Source organism: Panthera leo, chromosome B1, assembly GCF_018350215.1.
Source record: "Panthera leo isolate Ple1 chromosome B1, P.leo_Ple1_pat1.1, whole genome shotgun sequence".
Lineage (NCBI taxonomy): Eukaryota > Metazoa > Chordata > Mammalia > Carnivora > Felidae > Panthera > Panthera leo.
Genome location: NC_056682.1, coordinates 48416453 through 48431277, shown reverse-complemented (window position 1 = coordinate 48431277; position 14825 = coordinate 48416453). Strand labels below are relative to the sequence as shown.

The 14825-nt window shown below is 41.6% G+C and overlaps 1 long non-coding RNA gene across 4 annotated transcripts in view; it reads left to right on the top strand.

Annotated features, from left to right (window-relative positions):
* The first annotated feature begins 1055 nt into the window (after positions 1 to 1055).
* Positions 1056 to 14825, top strand: part of LOC122217634 — a 186238-nt gene continuing 172468 nt past the window's right edge. For 3 of the 4 annotated variants that reach the window (XR_006201601.1, XR_006201600.1, XR_006201603.1), the window contains exons 1-2: positions 1056 to 1905; positions 3715 to 3799. This is a non-coding gene — a long non-coding RNA (uncharacterized LOC122217634). The remainder of the gene's footprint in view (positions 1906 to 3714; positions 3800 to 14825) is intronic. The other variant, XR_006201602.1, reaches the window with a different exon arrangement.

Genomic DNA, 14825 nt, shown 5'->3' with positions numbered 1-14825 from the left:
ATGGGGAGAAGGTAATGGAGAAGGTAGGACAGGAGAGGGGACGAAACTAATAGACGCAGCATGTATTGATAATTTATTATCTGTCAATTCCTTGGGCTTTCACATTTATCAGCTCATTTAATCCCACCCAATTTTTAGGTGGGTGTTATTACCTTCACTGAATACATGAGGAAACTGACGCTTGGCTAGATGAGTTTACTCACCCACAGCTAGTAAATGGCAAAGCACAGGTGGAAACCCAAGGCTATCTGATTCCAAACGTGTATATTTCAAGATGAGGCTGACGAATCACTTCCTTTAAAAAGTCTTCTAGATTCACTCTCTTTTGTCTGTTTCTTTCTTTGTGTTGATACAGACATCTATCAAAGGACCTATGACCTATATTTTACTTCTATATTTCTTTAAATCTCTGCTCTCAGTACTAGAAGTCATGAATGGACACACTATATGGGGATGAACTAAGATGGAAAAATGAGGCTACTAAAAAATAGGAATAGGTCTCCAAACGGTCTCAAAAGAAATGCCTCCTTTGCCCAAAAATATTTAAATAAGAGAGAGAGGGAGAAGAAGGAGAGTGGGGGGTGGGGAAGGAAGGAAGACCAACAACCATGTGTTAAATGGTAATTCCAACTGCTACCATTAACTGTGAGCTGGGCACTACGCTAAGTGCTCTACATAGATTAGCTAATTTAATCCCATGAAGTGGATATTATTAATTCCATTTTACGGTTGAGGAAATGGGTTTAGAGTTGTGGTAAATCTACCCTGCAGCAGCCAAGTAGCTAATACGTGGGATTTGAGCATGGATTTAAACCCATGACTGTTTTAAACCAAAGCTTGTGCCTCAAATCACTGTAGCAAGTACGCATACCTAAAGAAAAATAATACCAATGGCTAAAACGTACCAAGCCCTACTGCGTGTCAGGCACGTAGTGTAACTTACAGGAAGGAAGGCATTCTCAAGCCTTGAGCCCTGGGCCCTTAGGGGGCGTGGCTCCCACCCACAGGATCCGCCAGGTGCGCGCGCCGAAGGCTGGAGCGGTTGGGGACGCCGGCTGCTGCACCGTGTGGCTTTCGGCTACACAAGACAAAGCAGAAGCGGCACCTGGCTTCCCGCCAACCACGCCCAAAGTGCCGCCACGCCCACCGCTCCTGGGCTCGTCCACAGGGCTCTGCTGCCAGTTTAGATGGCCTTTTCACCCGAAGGCTGCGGTAGCAAGCAGAGGACAGACAGGGGCGACTTTATTTAGCGGTGGGCGTGTGGTGTGGTGAGGGGAGGCGGGGCAGAAGACTCGAGGCGCCCCGTGTTGATTCTGACTTAACTCTTCTAGTTCTCCATTCTCCCAATTCTCCCAGTGCCCGTCCTTCGGCTTCTTCCTGGGCCCCTAGTTAGCACCTTCTCTCCCCCCAGGTCCCCACGTGGGATAGGTGGGCCTGTCCTCTCGGCGTCAGCCAGCCTGGTGTTCGGATTTCCTCTGCCGGGCTCCTGCTGGGTCTGAATTGGGGGTAACGGGGAGGTACGCAGTCCTTTTGGTAGAGTGACAGTCTGGTTTTTGCTTCAACTCTAACGCCATCCTTCTCCACCTCTCCATCCAATGCATTCGGTAGCCCCTTTCCTTCTGGTTTACCTCTAGGTGAGCACATCTGACCACTGTGAATATTCACTCTCTTCTAAGAGCCACACGTTATGGCAATTAGCCTGGCTTTGGAATGAAAATAAACTCTAGAGAGGCTAGAGCTCTTCTAGCAGAAATGAACCAGGACATTATTCGCAAATAAAGCAAGAATCAAAAGGGAAAATGCAGCAAATGTCCCTATTTAAAAAAGAAGAAAATAAAAAGAAGAGCAGCTATAAATACACATTTTGAAGAAGACTGAGAGGAAATACGCCGAATATTAAAAGAGGTAATCTCCAGCCAAAGGGGAATGACGGATAATTTCTATCTTGTGCTTTAAAAACATCTACATTTCTCAATTTTTCAGCAATCCATATGAAGTAATTTTCAATGTCCGTTCTATGAAATTGGTTGAGATTTTCTTTTTAGTGGCTTCCTGTGTGGCCAATTTTAGCAAATATCCTGCACATGCTTGCAGAGAATAGTTAATCTCTGTTTTGGAATGGACGTTTCTATTTTTATTTTCATCCTATATAACGTTTTAAAATAGTCTATATCCTTATTTCTTTAATCCTGATTTATCAGCTTTTGAGAGATGGATTAAAATCTCCCAGGTTTGGGGCGCCTGGGTGGCTCGGTTGGTTGAGCGTCCGACTTCGGCTCAGGTCATGATCTCTTGGTGGTGGGTTCAAGCCCTGTGTAGGACTTGGTGCTGACAGCTCAGAGCCTGGAGCCTGCTTCAGATTCTGTTGTCTCCCTCTCTCTCTGCCCCTCTCATGCTCTGTCTCTGTCTCTCAAAAACAAGTAAATATTAAAAAAAAAAAAAATTTCCCAGGTTTATGGACTTGTTAATCCCTTGGTCTACTTCTGCCCATTTTTGTGGTCCTAGATACATAACATTCACAGGTTTACAAAAAAATGAATATTTATAACTTAAAAAAATGTTTATTTTGAGAGAGAAAGAGAGAGAGCATGCCAGGGAGGGGCAGAGAGAGAGATAGATAGATAGAGAGAGAGAGAGAGAGAGAGAGAGAGAAAACCCCAAGAAGGCTCTGTGCTGTCCGTGCAGAGCCCAACTCGGGGCTCTATCTCATGAACTGTGAGATCATGACCTGAGTGGAAATCGAGGTCTGCTAGGTCCACTTAACCGACTGAACCACCCAGGCTCCCCTATAACTTTTTTTAGTTGGTGAGTCGTCTAAAACTTTTTAAAAAAATCTTTGGAATACATGTATATACACTTCATTTTAAGTGTAACTCGTATAAACTATTTATAACTAGGTTTAAAAAAATCGCTATTTTAATAGTGATTCTCGTTTTGTATTTATTGTGATTACTGATGTATTGAAAATAATTTCTGCCATCTTATTTTGTGTCTTTTTCAATTTATCATGCTTTCTCTCTCTCTCTCACTCTTTTTTCCCTCCTTCTTTGGTTGGGTTTACCTAGGTTTTTTGTTCTCTGTCAATTTTTAAGTTAAACAAAGTCTACATCTAATTGGTACTTTCACTCTCTACCGTGAAGATTTTTATTTTAATTTCCTTCAGAAATACTTTTTCTCCCATCTTTTTTGTCATTATTATCCAGTACTTTGAGTCCAGCCTTAGAAAAATTTCTTTGGTAGTGGCTCGGTTGGTTAAACACCCGACTTTTGATTTTGGCTCAGGTCATGATCCTAGGGGTCCTGGGAGACCTGCTTAAGATTCTCTCTCTCTCCCCCACTTACCCTCTCCCCCACTCATGCTCTCTCTCTCAAAAAAAAAAAAATTCTTTGTTTTCATGGTCATCAGTCCCATAACACGCATAAAGATTGATGTTCTCTGCAGGGGCGCCTGGGGGGCTCAGTCGGTTGAACATCTGACTTCGGCTCAGGTCATGATCTCACGGTTTGTGGGTTCAAGCCCCGCCTCCGGCTCTGTGCTGCCAGCTCAGAGCCTGGAGCCTCCTTCAGATTCTGTGTCTCCATCTTTCTCTGCCTCTCCCCCACTCATGCTCTGTCTCTGTCTCTCAAAAATAAATAAACGTTAAAAAAATTAAAAGAAAAAAAATCTGTGTTTTCTGCAATACTTGTAAAACAACAGCAACCCTCTGCTTACAGCTCTCCATCTGGGTCTTCCCCCTTCGCCCTTACTTCTCATCCTGGTTCCCTACTGCCTGGAAGCAAACATATTGAAAAACGCCAGGTATTTCTTTAATCTTATCTCTCTCTCAATAATACGTTTATATTGCTGTTTTTTGAGTTTTAAGTTTTAGACATTCCCTACTGATTTCTCACTATGAACATTGAGGGTTTTTTCTCTTTATTCCGTCCCCCACCAAAATATAGACAAACATCCCTCTCTTTGCATTTGTCTTTTTTTTTTTTTTTTAATTAATTAATTTATTTTGGGGGAGGGAGGGGCAGAGGGAGAGGGAGAGGGAGAGGGAGAGAAACCCAAGCAGGGTCTGTGCTATCAGCACGAGAGCCCAGTGCAGGGCTTGAATGCACAAACTGTGAGATCATGACCTGAGCTGAAATCAAGAGTCAGATTCAGGGCACCTGGGTGGCTCAGTCAGTTAAGCATCATACTCTGGGTTTTGGCTCAGGTCCGGATCGATCTCACAGTTTTGGGAGTTTGAGCCTCGCATCGGGCTCTGTGCTGGCAGTGTGGAATCTGCTTGGGATTCTCTCTCCCTCCCTCTCTCTCCTTCCCCCACTCATGCAGTCTGTGTCTCTCTCAAAATAAATAATAAATAAATAAACTTAAAAAAAAAAGAGTCAGATGCTTAACCAACTGAGCCACCCACGTGCCCTCTATGCATTTGCCTTCAACAGTTATATCATAATTTTGTTTATAAGTAGCCAGTGTGAATATAATTATTATTCACAGTTGAACCATGTTGTTTGCTATTACTTTTCCTCTCTTGCATAACTTTGTTTTCCATTCAGTTAAGAATTATTGTTTGTTTAATTTCCAGCAGATGTCTCACTAATTCAGCCTCACACTTTCCCCTAATTGCCTAAATCTCCTCTTGGCAAATATATCAATTACTTTCTCAGTGTCATTTGTTTTTTGTTTTTTGTTTTTTTTCCCATAAGTCTTTTCTGGACCTTTCTGACCTATCCTCATCTCTACGCTAGTGTAGAGCCGTTGCCCTGGGATCTCCTCTTATTCTCATTCTCGGAATTCCTTTGGCTTCTGGAAGCCTGGTTTCCTGGGCATCCTCCTGTTTTTAGTAGGATACCAGCGTGCTCAAACACCCCTGATATTCCCCTCGTCAAGAGACCCTCTCTTTTAATCTTCAGAGAGTGAGCCTCCAGTCTTATGCTGGGGGAGGGGAAGAGCAAATGCCTGATGTGCAGTGATAGATCTGTCGAGTTCACCTTAAAAGATGCCCAGTGCAGTCTGTGGGTTTCGTCCGTCTTCCGCTCACCTCTACTGACAGATAGCGTTGCCAGTTGCCTGGCCTTTTGGGTGCTCTGTCCTGTAAATCAGATCGATCGCCAATATTCCCCAACTGACTTGCCTCCTGCTTTTCGGCATCCAGCATTTTGTTGCTGCTGAAATACTTCCTGTTCTTTTCATTCTGGTGGGCTTCATGTTTGAAAAAAAAAATCTGTTGATTGTCATTTTTTGTGGGGTTTCAGGAAGAAGCAGAATCAAATGGTAGCTTTTAATATGCTATCTTTAACTGGGAGTGCCAGCTGGTTTTTGAAAACACACACAAAATGATTGATGTTGTAATTTTTTTCACATTCAGTATTTATTTAGACTTACCAGCATATTTTAACAATTCTTCTGCATACTCTTGCTTCTTTGTCCTTTTCATCCCTTCTAGGTTCATTTTTTTCTTATTTAGTATTTCTTTTTGTGAGGGTCTATTAGTAGTAATTTCTAAGTGCTTAAGTGTCAAAAAATTTCTCATTTGCCTCGACTTGTAAATGATATTTTGCCTCACTTTAGAAATTTTGGTTCCAATTTTGTTTCCTCAGCACATCAAAGATATTACTTCTTTGTCTTCCAGCATTTATTTTTGCTGATGAAAAGTTTTTTTTTGTTTTTGTTTTTTTTTTTCAGTATTCTTGCCATGACTTTATTGTAATCTGCCTTTTTCCTTTGTTGGCTATAGAGTTTTTTCTTTGTCCTTGTAGAATGCTGGCTTCCTAAATTGTACCCAAATAACCTCTTGGTAGCAAAAAACTGTGTTTATTGCTTATTAGAGGAAGGGAGAATGACAAGTCCACAGATAGCGTCTCCACAAGACCTGACTGACTGGGATGTTGAACTGTGGTTTAAGGCAGGTCTTTCAACTCAGGGACTTGGTTGCAACGAGGTAATTATCATGGTATAAGAGTTTGGGATTTGCGGCAATAGCAAGGTGAGGGTTTTGAGACAAGGCATTCAAAGAGTCCTGGAATGTGAACTCTGTGTTGATGCTTTCTTGAATCGCTGGGTCTTATGATGAGTTCCCATGATGAGCTACAAAGTTATTTGCAACTTTTCCTTTCTTGGATACAAATCACCTGGGATAGCAAAATTATGCTACTGACGGCTGTGGAATGGGAAGGGGCGGTGGAATGGGAAGGGGCCGTGGAATAGGAAGGGCGTGTTAAAGCAGACACCAAACGATGTGGGTGTAGATAGTTTTCGTTTTCATTGTTCTCCCTTGGGGCCACTTTCAGCCTGAGCTAGAGGAGAATGGGCCGCTAATATAGGTCTTCGCTGCTCTTTGAGGTCTCACGATCTGGTACCAAGTTTCTGGGAATGTTTAGTTCAACCTCCAAGGTTCTGAGCATGTTTGTTTCAACCTCTGTCAGCATCAGATTTCTTGCTCGTTTTGCTGGACGAGTATTTGCTCCCAGCTCTTAACTTTACACGTCTCTGCAGGACCTGGTGCGCCTGTGGGGCCAACTCTTGCTTTGTTCATTGAAAACTCAGCCCCCCTCTTTGCCTGGTCTTCACCCCGCTGCAGGACCCGTGGGTTCGTCCCTCTCTTAGCACTCCTCCCGTTTCTAGTGTGTAGAGGTTTTCCTTTCTATTGCTATGTATTTTTCTCATCAACATTTTATGCTAAAGAATTCCAGTCTTAAAGAGAATTTAAAAATATAGTGAAATGAATATTCTTCATCCTCTAGATTAAACAGTTGTTAATGTTTTGTCACATTTGCTCTATTTGTGTATGTATAAACATGTTTATATAAATATGTATGTGACTTATTTCTAATTTCTTGCTGAGATATATCTATATCTATCTATCTACATACACACATAATTTTCTGCTGTTTTATAAATATAAATTTATAATTAATTTGTGGATCCCCAACATCCTTTTATCTCAAATACCTTATCATGTACTTACTAAAAATAAGCACATTCTCATATATACCCCCAGTGCCATTATGAAACCTAAGGAAATTGATAGTAATTCTTCTATGTATTTTAAGAGGTATACTCAATTTTCTCCAATTGAGGATATATATTTTTAAGTTTATTTATTTATTTTTGAGAGAGAGAGAGAGAGAGAGAGAAGGTAAGGGGCAGAGAGAGAGAGAGAGAGAGAAGGTAAGGGGCAGAGAGAGAGAGAGAGAAGGTAAGGGGCAGAGAGAGAGAGAGAGAGAGAGAGAAGGTAAGGGGCAGAGAGAGAGAGAGAGGAGCAGAGAATATGAAGAGGGCTCTATGCTGACAGCAGAGAACCCCATGAAGGGCTTGAACTCACAAACCATGAGATCATGGGCCAATGTCGGAAGCTCAACCGACTGAGTCACCCAGGCGCACCCTGAGGAGAAATTTCTGTAGCGTATTTTTTTCAACAACGACCCAACCGATGTTCATGAATTACATTTGGTTGTTAGGTCTTTGAACTAAGAATACAATCCCTCCACCATGTTTCCCCTCATTACATTGGCTTATTAGACATACCAGCCCATTGCCTTAAAGGATGTCCCACATACTGGACTTATTTGACTGTTTCTTCATAGTTCAATTAAAATTTTCTTCTACCCCTGTATTTCTTGTACACTTAGAGTTATGTCAACAGCTGTGATTAGTCTTGGGGTAATCAAGTCGGCTCAAGTCAGTGGAGCATGTGATGCTTGATCTTGGGGCTGTTATTTGAGCCCCATGTTGAGTGTAGAGATTATTTCACAGGTGGTACTGTGCACTTCATATTATAACACATTAAAAATGGCTATATACTTCTAAAGTATAATTTTACATTAAATGTATTTATGTGTTTTGAGCTGAGTAGGAATGGCAACAATTCAGTATGTGCTCAAATAATCATTTATGGTAGCAATACAGTTTTCATTTGTTTGTTTTTTAAGATTTTATTTGTAAGTAATCTCTGTACCCAATATGGGGCTCAAACTCACAACTCCAAGATCAAGAGTTGCATGCTCTTCCGACTGAGCCAGCCAGGTGCCTCTGCTCCTTTTTTTTTGTTTGTTTTGGCTTTTTCTTAAGAGAACAGATACCCTACAATATAAATGTTGAATGAGTGACTAAATAAATGAAAATTTAAGGAGTATGTCCAGTTCTGGGTTGCACGAATGGGAGCGTGGTCTAGAGAGACCATGAGGAAGATCATCTTGACATTTTTTTCACCAATGGTCAAAACCTCCTGGTATTTAATTTAGCATTAATTCAGCATTTAATTCAAATCAGCGTGGTGTTTAATTCAACACTAGCTTAAGCACTGAAAGTCTCTACCATGTGCAGGACATAGTCCTTACCTGTCAATCTTTTAAAATTCATTTTAGCAACACAGATTCCAGAGATTAGAAAATACGATCATTTGCAAAAAACAAAACAAAACAAAACACCAAAAAACTTTTACTGATGAGTAATTTGGCTGCAGAAGGGAGGACTGGAGAGAAATTAAAAGACTTTTTTTTTAGTTTATAAAGTATTCTTCATCCTTGATGAAGTCAGGTGTGCTTCCACATTAGAGGCCAAGAATAGATAAATAGGACTTCTGACAGTGTTAGATCTGTTACAGAATGTTCCTAGCAGGGCACCTGGGTGGCTCAGTCGGTTAAGCGTCCAACTTCGGCTCAGGTCATGATCTCGCCATTCCCGAGTTCAAGCCCTGGTTCTGTCTCTGTGCTGTCAGCTCAGCCTGGAGCCTGCTTAGATTCTGTGTCTTCCTCTCTCTCTCTGCCCCTCCCCCACTCACACTCTGTCTTTCTCTCTCAAAAATAAACATTGAAAAACAAACCAAAACCACCCCAAAATGTTCCTAGCAATACATGTGTGTTATGAATAAATATATAGTACAGCCAGAAGCTGGGATTAATTTTCTTCAATCTGAAATAGTTTAAGTTAACTTCTACAGTTCATCGGGTCAGTGGTCTCAATGACGTCTCTAGGGATTTCCATACTTCTGATTTCAGGTTGAAAATAGGTAGCAAAAATTAATTTAGCTGATTCTTAGTCATTCATGGTGGGAGGAAAAATTAGGAGAGTAAATGTATACAGACTAAACAGTTCTTTTTTTTAATTTTAATTTTAATTAACTTATTTGTTTTTAATATAATTTATTGTCAAATTGGCTAACATACAGTGTGTAAAGTGTGCTCTTGGCTTTTGGGGTAGATTCCTGTGGTTCATTGCTTACATATAGCACGCAGTGCTCATCCCAACAAGTGTCCTCCTCAATGCCCATCACCCACTTTCCCCTCTCCCCCACCCCCCATCCACCCCCGGTTTGTTCTCAGTATTTAGGAGTCTGTTATGGTTTGCCTCCCTCCCTCTCCGTTTGTAACTGTTTTTTTTTTTCTTCTACTTCCTTTCCCCCATGGTCTTCTGTTAAGTTTCTCAAGATGACATATGAGTGAAAACATATAATATCTGTCCTTTTCTGACTGACTTGTTTCACTTAGCATAATAGCCTCCAGTTCCATCCATGTTGCTACAAAGGGCCATATTTTATTCTTTCTCATTGCCAAGTAGTATTCCATTGTATATATAAATCACGTCTTCTTTATCCATTCATCAGCTGATGGGCATTTGGGCTCTTTCCATAATTTGGCTATTGTTCAAAGCACTGCTGTAAACATTGGGGTACAAGTGCCCCTATGCCTCAGTACCCCTGTATCCCTTGGGTAAATTCCTAGCAGTGCTATTGCTGGGTCCTAGGGTAGTTCTATTTTTAAGTTTTTGAGGAACCTCCAGACTGTTTTCCAGATTGCTTGCACCAGTTTGCATTCCCACCAACAGTGCAAGAGGGTTCCCCTTTTTCTACATCCTTGCCAACATCTGTTGTTTCTTGAGTTGTTCATTCTAGCTACTCTGCCCAGTGTGAGGAGGTATCTCAGTGTGGCTTTGATTTGTATTTCCCTGATGCTGAGTGATATTGAGCATCTTTTCATGTGTTCGTTGGCCATCTTCCTTGGAGAAGTGTCTATTCATGTCTTCTGCCCGTTTCTTCACTGGACTATTTGTTTTTCAGGTGTTGAGTTTGGTAAGTTCTTTATAGATGAGACTAAACATCCTACAATGGTGACATTCTTTACTAGTGATCCTGAGAAATTATACCTCATGAACTCACTGAGATACTTCTACCCAGAGTTAGTGAAAGGTTGGTGAAAAGTGTATGGAAGTTCCTTGTACTGTTCTTGCAACTTTTCTGTAAATTGGAAATTATTTCAACATAAAGAGTTAAAATAAAGCCTCTGGCACCTAAGAGGAATGAGACAGATATATCGAATATATTTCTCTCTGGGTGCCACACGGTCATGATTGTTAATATGTTTTACTTATGTGCCCCTATCAATGCATATTTACCTTTCTCTGGATAGAATTTCAACATGATTGGTTTCTCCTTCTAAATCTGTAGGAGATTAAAGGAAGCAAATCAGAAATCTAGAATGGTGATATTTTGCAACCTAATAGCAATGCCTTCAGAAAAAGGCAAAAAAAAAAAAATCCAATAATTAAAAAATGTAGAGGCAGATAGTCCCCATACTTCAATAGCTCCTCAAGCAGTGCTGATTTACGGGATTGCAAAAAACTGAACGATGCACGGATATTGATTAAGGAATTCATATGTGTAAAGCAATTAGAATAGTGTCTGGTGCCTGGTAAGCACTAAATAAATATTAGGCTATTATTAGGTTTATCAGGATATTCTTGTGTTGTCACACAAAGGATAAATTCAGCTCTTTTTTCCTAAGAAGGCAAGCAACTTTGCCGTATATTGTGTTGGATGGTTGAAGGTGATGATGAAAGTTTGGTGCCTCTCCTGTGCTCTAGAAAAATGTAGACCCAGTTTTCCTCCCCCTCCCCCCCAACCGGCTTGCTACTCCTTATGTAGCGTGTTCTGCTAGGCAGTGGCTGTAGCAGCCATGTGGATAGGGGTGGGGGCTGTAACTCACACTCCAAGGCAGCATAGACTATTCCAAATAGTTTGAAAGTAATCGAGGGAAACAGAGGAGAGGAAGGGGGATAAAGCAGGGAGGAAGGAGTGGAAATGGATGATAGGGAAGCAAGCCCTCAGCTATCTAGGAAACTCAGCTGTTCACAATGAGTCATTTCCTTCAAGTTCGGCTGGCATCTAGGACTTCTTTCCAAAGATGGAATGAAAGGTTTTGTGTCTAGTAAGGGAATTTCAGAGCCCAGGAAAACAGGAGTAAATAAAGGAACACAGTGCTTGAGTATTGGCTCTAGGCCATTTTCACTGCCTGTGGCAAACCACCTAACCTCACGGAGACTTCCCTCCTCAACTGTAGATGGAGAATTCTGATTTCTACCCAGCGCCGTTGACTTTTCAGGGCTGTTTGAGGCTCTTAGGGAGGTCATCTATGGTGACCACGTTTCCTGAACCAAGAATCGAAAATGCATGATCTGACAAAAGCAAGGGTATGTGCACAGGATATTTGTAACTGTGTTGCCTCAGAAAATCCAGGACTTGTAGGGATAAATGAACTGGGAGAAAAAAGCAAAAAAAGAAGCAGTTTGGGGTTACGAGCAAGAAAAAGAGATCTGGGAGGAATTCACCTCTCCAGCCACTGGAGGCTGCTCTGGTTTTTCTTATAAGTAGCTCCATGCAGCCAACATGCTTTATTAGCCAAGGAATCTGAACACTGAACACTGAGGAGCAGAAATAGGAAAGAAAGATGATCGAAGGAGAAAACTGTGGACAAGAGCTCTTCGTCCCTGGCAGAAGAAGGATGGCTCATGAAGAGGGCATCTCCTATGAGGGCATAACTCCTTATGAAAGTCCGGTGTGTGTTGGGTGGGGGAGGAGGGGCTCCTGGGTGTGTCTGAGGGTTAAGCATCTGACTCTTGATTTTGGCTCAGGTCATGAGCTCATGGTTTGTGAGATCGAGCCCCAAGTCAGGCTCCATGCTGAGTGTGGGGCCTGCTTGGGATTCTCTCTCTCTCTCCCTCTCTCTCTCTCTGCCCCTGTCCCGCTCATGCTTCCCCCCCACCCCCCCAAGTAAATAAACTTAAAAAAAATAAAAGGAAGTCTGGTGGGATAGTAGGTGGGCTCAGCTACGTGACATCTGACATTATGGAACTCAGGTTTCCTCTTAATTAGAGAACATAAGGGGACAGTAAATACCTCTGAGGGAGAGGTGTCAAATTCACACAGAGGTGCAAATGACTAACACCAGGTTCTTTCCTGATAGTGAAACTTTATGAGCCAGAGGAAGGAATGAAATCTATTTCCTCCTAAAAACCTGTTTCTAATTGTAAACCTTTCCATTATGGGGAAAAAATGCAAAAAAGTGTAAGAAAAACCTATTGCTCTTGGTCCCGCAATCCAGAGATAACTTCTGCCGATTTGGTGAATTTATTTTCGGTTTTAAAATTTGCCACTATAGATATAGAATAAATTTATAAGGCAAACCGTTTGGAAACAATATGAATTTTTAAACCCTGGGATATTAAATATGCATTGTTTTGAGTTTGGCAAATGCATAAAGACACAACAAGGAAATAAAAAATCATTTCAAATTCTCAATACTCAGAATGATATTTTGCTGTTTTTTTTTTTTTTTTTTTTTTTTTTTAAACGTTTTTTATTTATTTTCGGGACAGAGAGAGACAGAGCACGAACGGGGGAGGGGCAGAGAGAGAGGGAGACACAGAATCGGAAACAGGCTCCAGGCTCCGAGCCATCAGCCCAGAGCCTGACGCGGGGCTCGAACTCACAGACCGTGAGATCGTGACCTGGCTGAAGTCGGACGCTTAACCGACTGCGCCACCCAGGCGCCCCTATTTTGCTGTTTTTCTTTCCATTTTTTCTTCTAAGTATAGATGCACACATATTTTTCTGAAAATTAGAATCCTATTGTACGTACTATTTATACGTATGCACTATTTATGTATCATACCCGTTCTTTTCCACTTAGGAGTACTTCACAATGATTTCCCCCATTCGTTAAATATTTTTAAATACAAACCATTTTAAATGGTAACACATTATATCACTGTGTGAATATATCCTAGCGTTACCAATTAGAAAGGGACATTTAAAAAAATATGCAGGAAAAGAAATTTCCCAGTACTGAAAAGCACTTGGAGACAACCATTTAAATCCAAACAATTAGAGAATTCTTACATGTTCACAAAAGAAGATTCGGTAAGACAGGTCAAACAGGAGACAGTAAAGATAAAGACAAAACAAGGCAAGGGGTGCTGGGTTGGCTCAGTTGGTAGAGCATGTGACTCTTGATCTCAGGGTTGTGAGTTCTAGCCCCACTTTGAGGGTAAAGGCAAAATTAAAAAAAAATAATTAAAAGAAAATAAAGCAAAACCCAACACAGTCATAATTTTTCACATAAAGTCTATAATTTAGATTTTTTTAAAGGTTTTTTTTTTTTTTTTTTTTTTTTTTTGAGTAGGCACCACACCCAACATGGGGCTTGAACTCATGACCCTGAGATCTGTAGTCACAGTCTCTACCCACTAAGCCAGCCAGGTACCCCTATAATTTAGTTTTCTGTTAACTCTAGTCTCTGCCCAGTGAGCCCAAACTAATGGAGGGGCTTTCGTGTTAGTATTTATCCTATAAACACTCAAACCCAACGTTCTCTAAACCACATTGATTTCTCTCTTCTCCCCATTCCTCTATCTCCTGTCTTATTAGCAATGTGGCTCCCTTTCCTCCAGTTGCCTAATCCTGAGACCTAAACTCAGGCTCCCTTAGTTCCTCCCCTGCCCCCACCTGATTCATCAGGTCTGTACCCTGGGGTTGGTCCTGCTCATATCTTGCTTAGACTACCCTAACTGTTTCCAGACTGGCCTCCTACTCTCCATTTCGAATTTGCTCCAAGTTTCTTTCTAGGTTGCTAACTGAGTAGGGGCCTTTTTAAGCACACATTTCATTTTGTCCCCATTGATTACAATAGTTCCCTGGCTCCCCACTGGCTTCAGAGAAAATCCAAGCTCAGCAGGGCAACCTGTCTAACCTCATTTCTAATTTCCCACTCAATCGTATTGTACACCAGCCCTAAGCAACCTTGCACAAGTTCCAAAATAGTCCGTGTTCCTTCTCATCGGCATGGCCTCGTACAGGCCAAGGATCTCCTGGTGAGTCCCCCTGCCTCCCCCCACCCCCCACCCCCTTTTTTTTAAAGTGGCTCTATCTACTCATCACTTAAAACTCATCTCCAAGGTTATCTTACCTGGTCGGTGTGTCCTTTTCTCCTCTCACTCTCCAGTCTGGTGTAGTTCTCTCCCTTATGGGCTGGTATAACCGCCAGAAACAGAATCCTGTCATAATACTTTCCCACTGCCTTGTGACAAGTGGTTACTTATTTCTCACCTGCATTCAACTTGGAGCCATCTGAGACAGGGACACTGTCTTTTATCTCTGCATTCCCCTCTAACTGCTAAGTACTTGGGACACAGAGGGCGCTCCGTAAATATTCTACTCATTGGTGAATGACAGACACTTTGGACTGAGCAAGGGCTCACACCATTCATAAATGGGTGTTAGAATCAAGAAAATAATTTCTGATGTGTGGGAACTTCTCAGAACCTGGGACAGCTTGGGTCATTTAACTGAGAGAGGTAAGATCCCTGAGAGGAAGGAAGAGGTTTGTGTTTTTAAATTAATGCTTTTTAAAATTTAAGTGTATTTATTTACTTTTGAGAGAGAGAGAGAGAGAGAGAGCAAGCAGCGGAGGGGCAGAGAGAGAGGGAGGGATAGAATCCCAAGCAGGCTTCGCACTGTCAGTGCACAGCCCAATGTAGGGCTCGAACTCACAAACCGTGACAT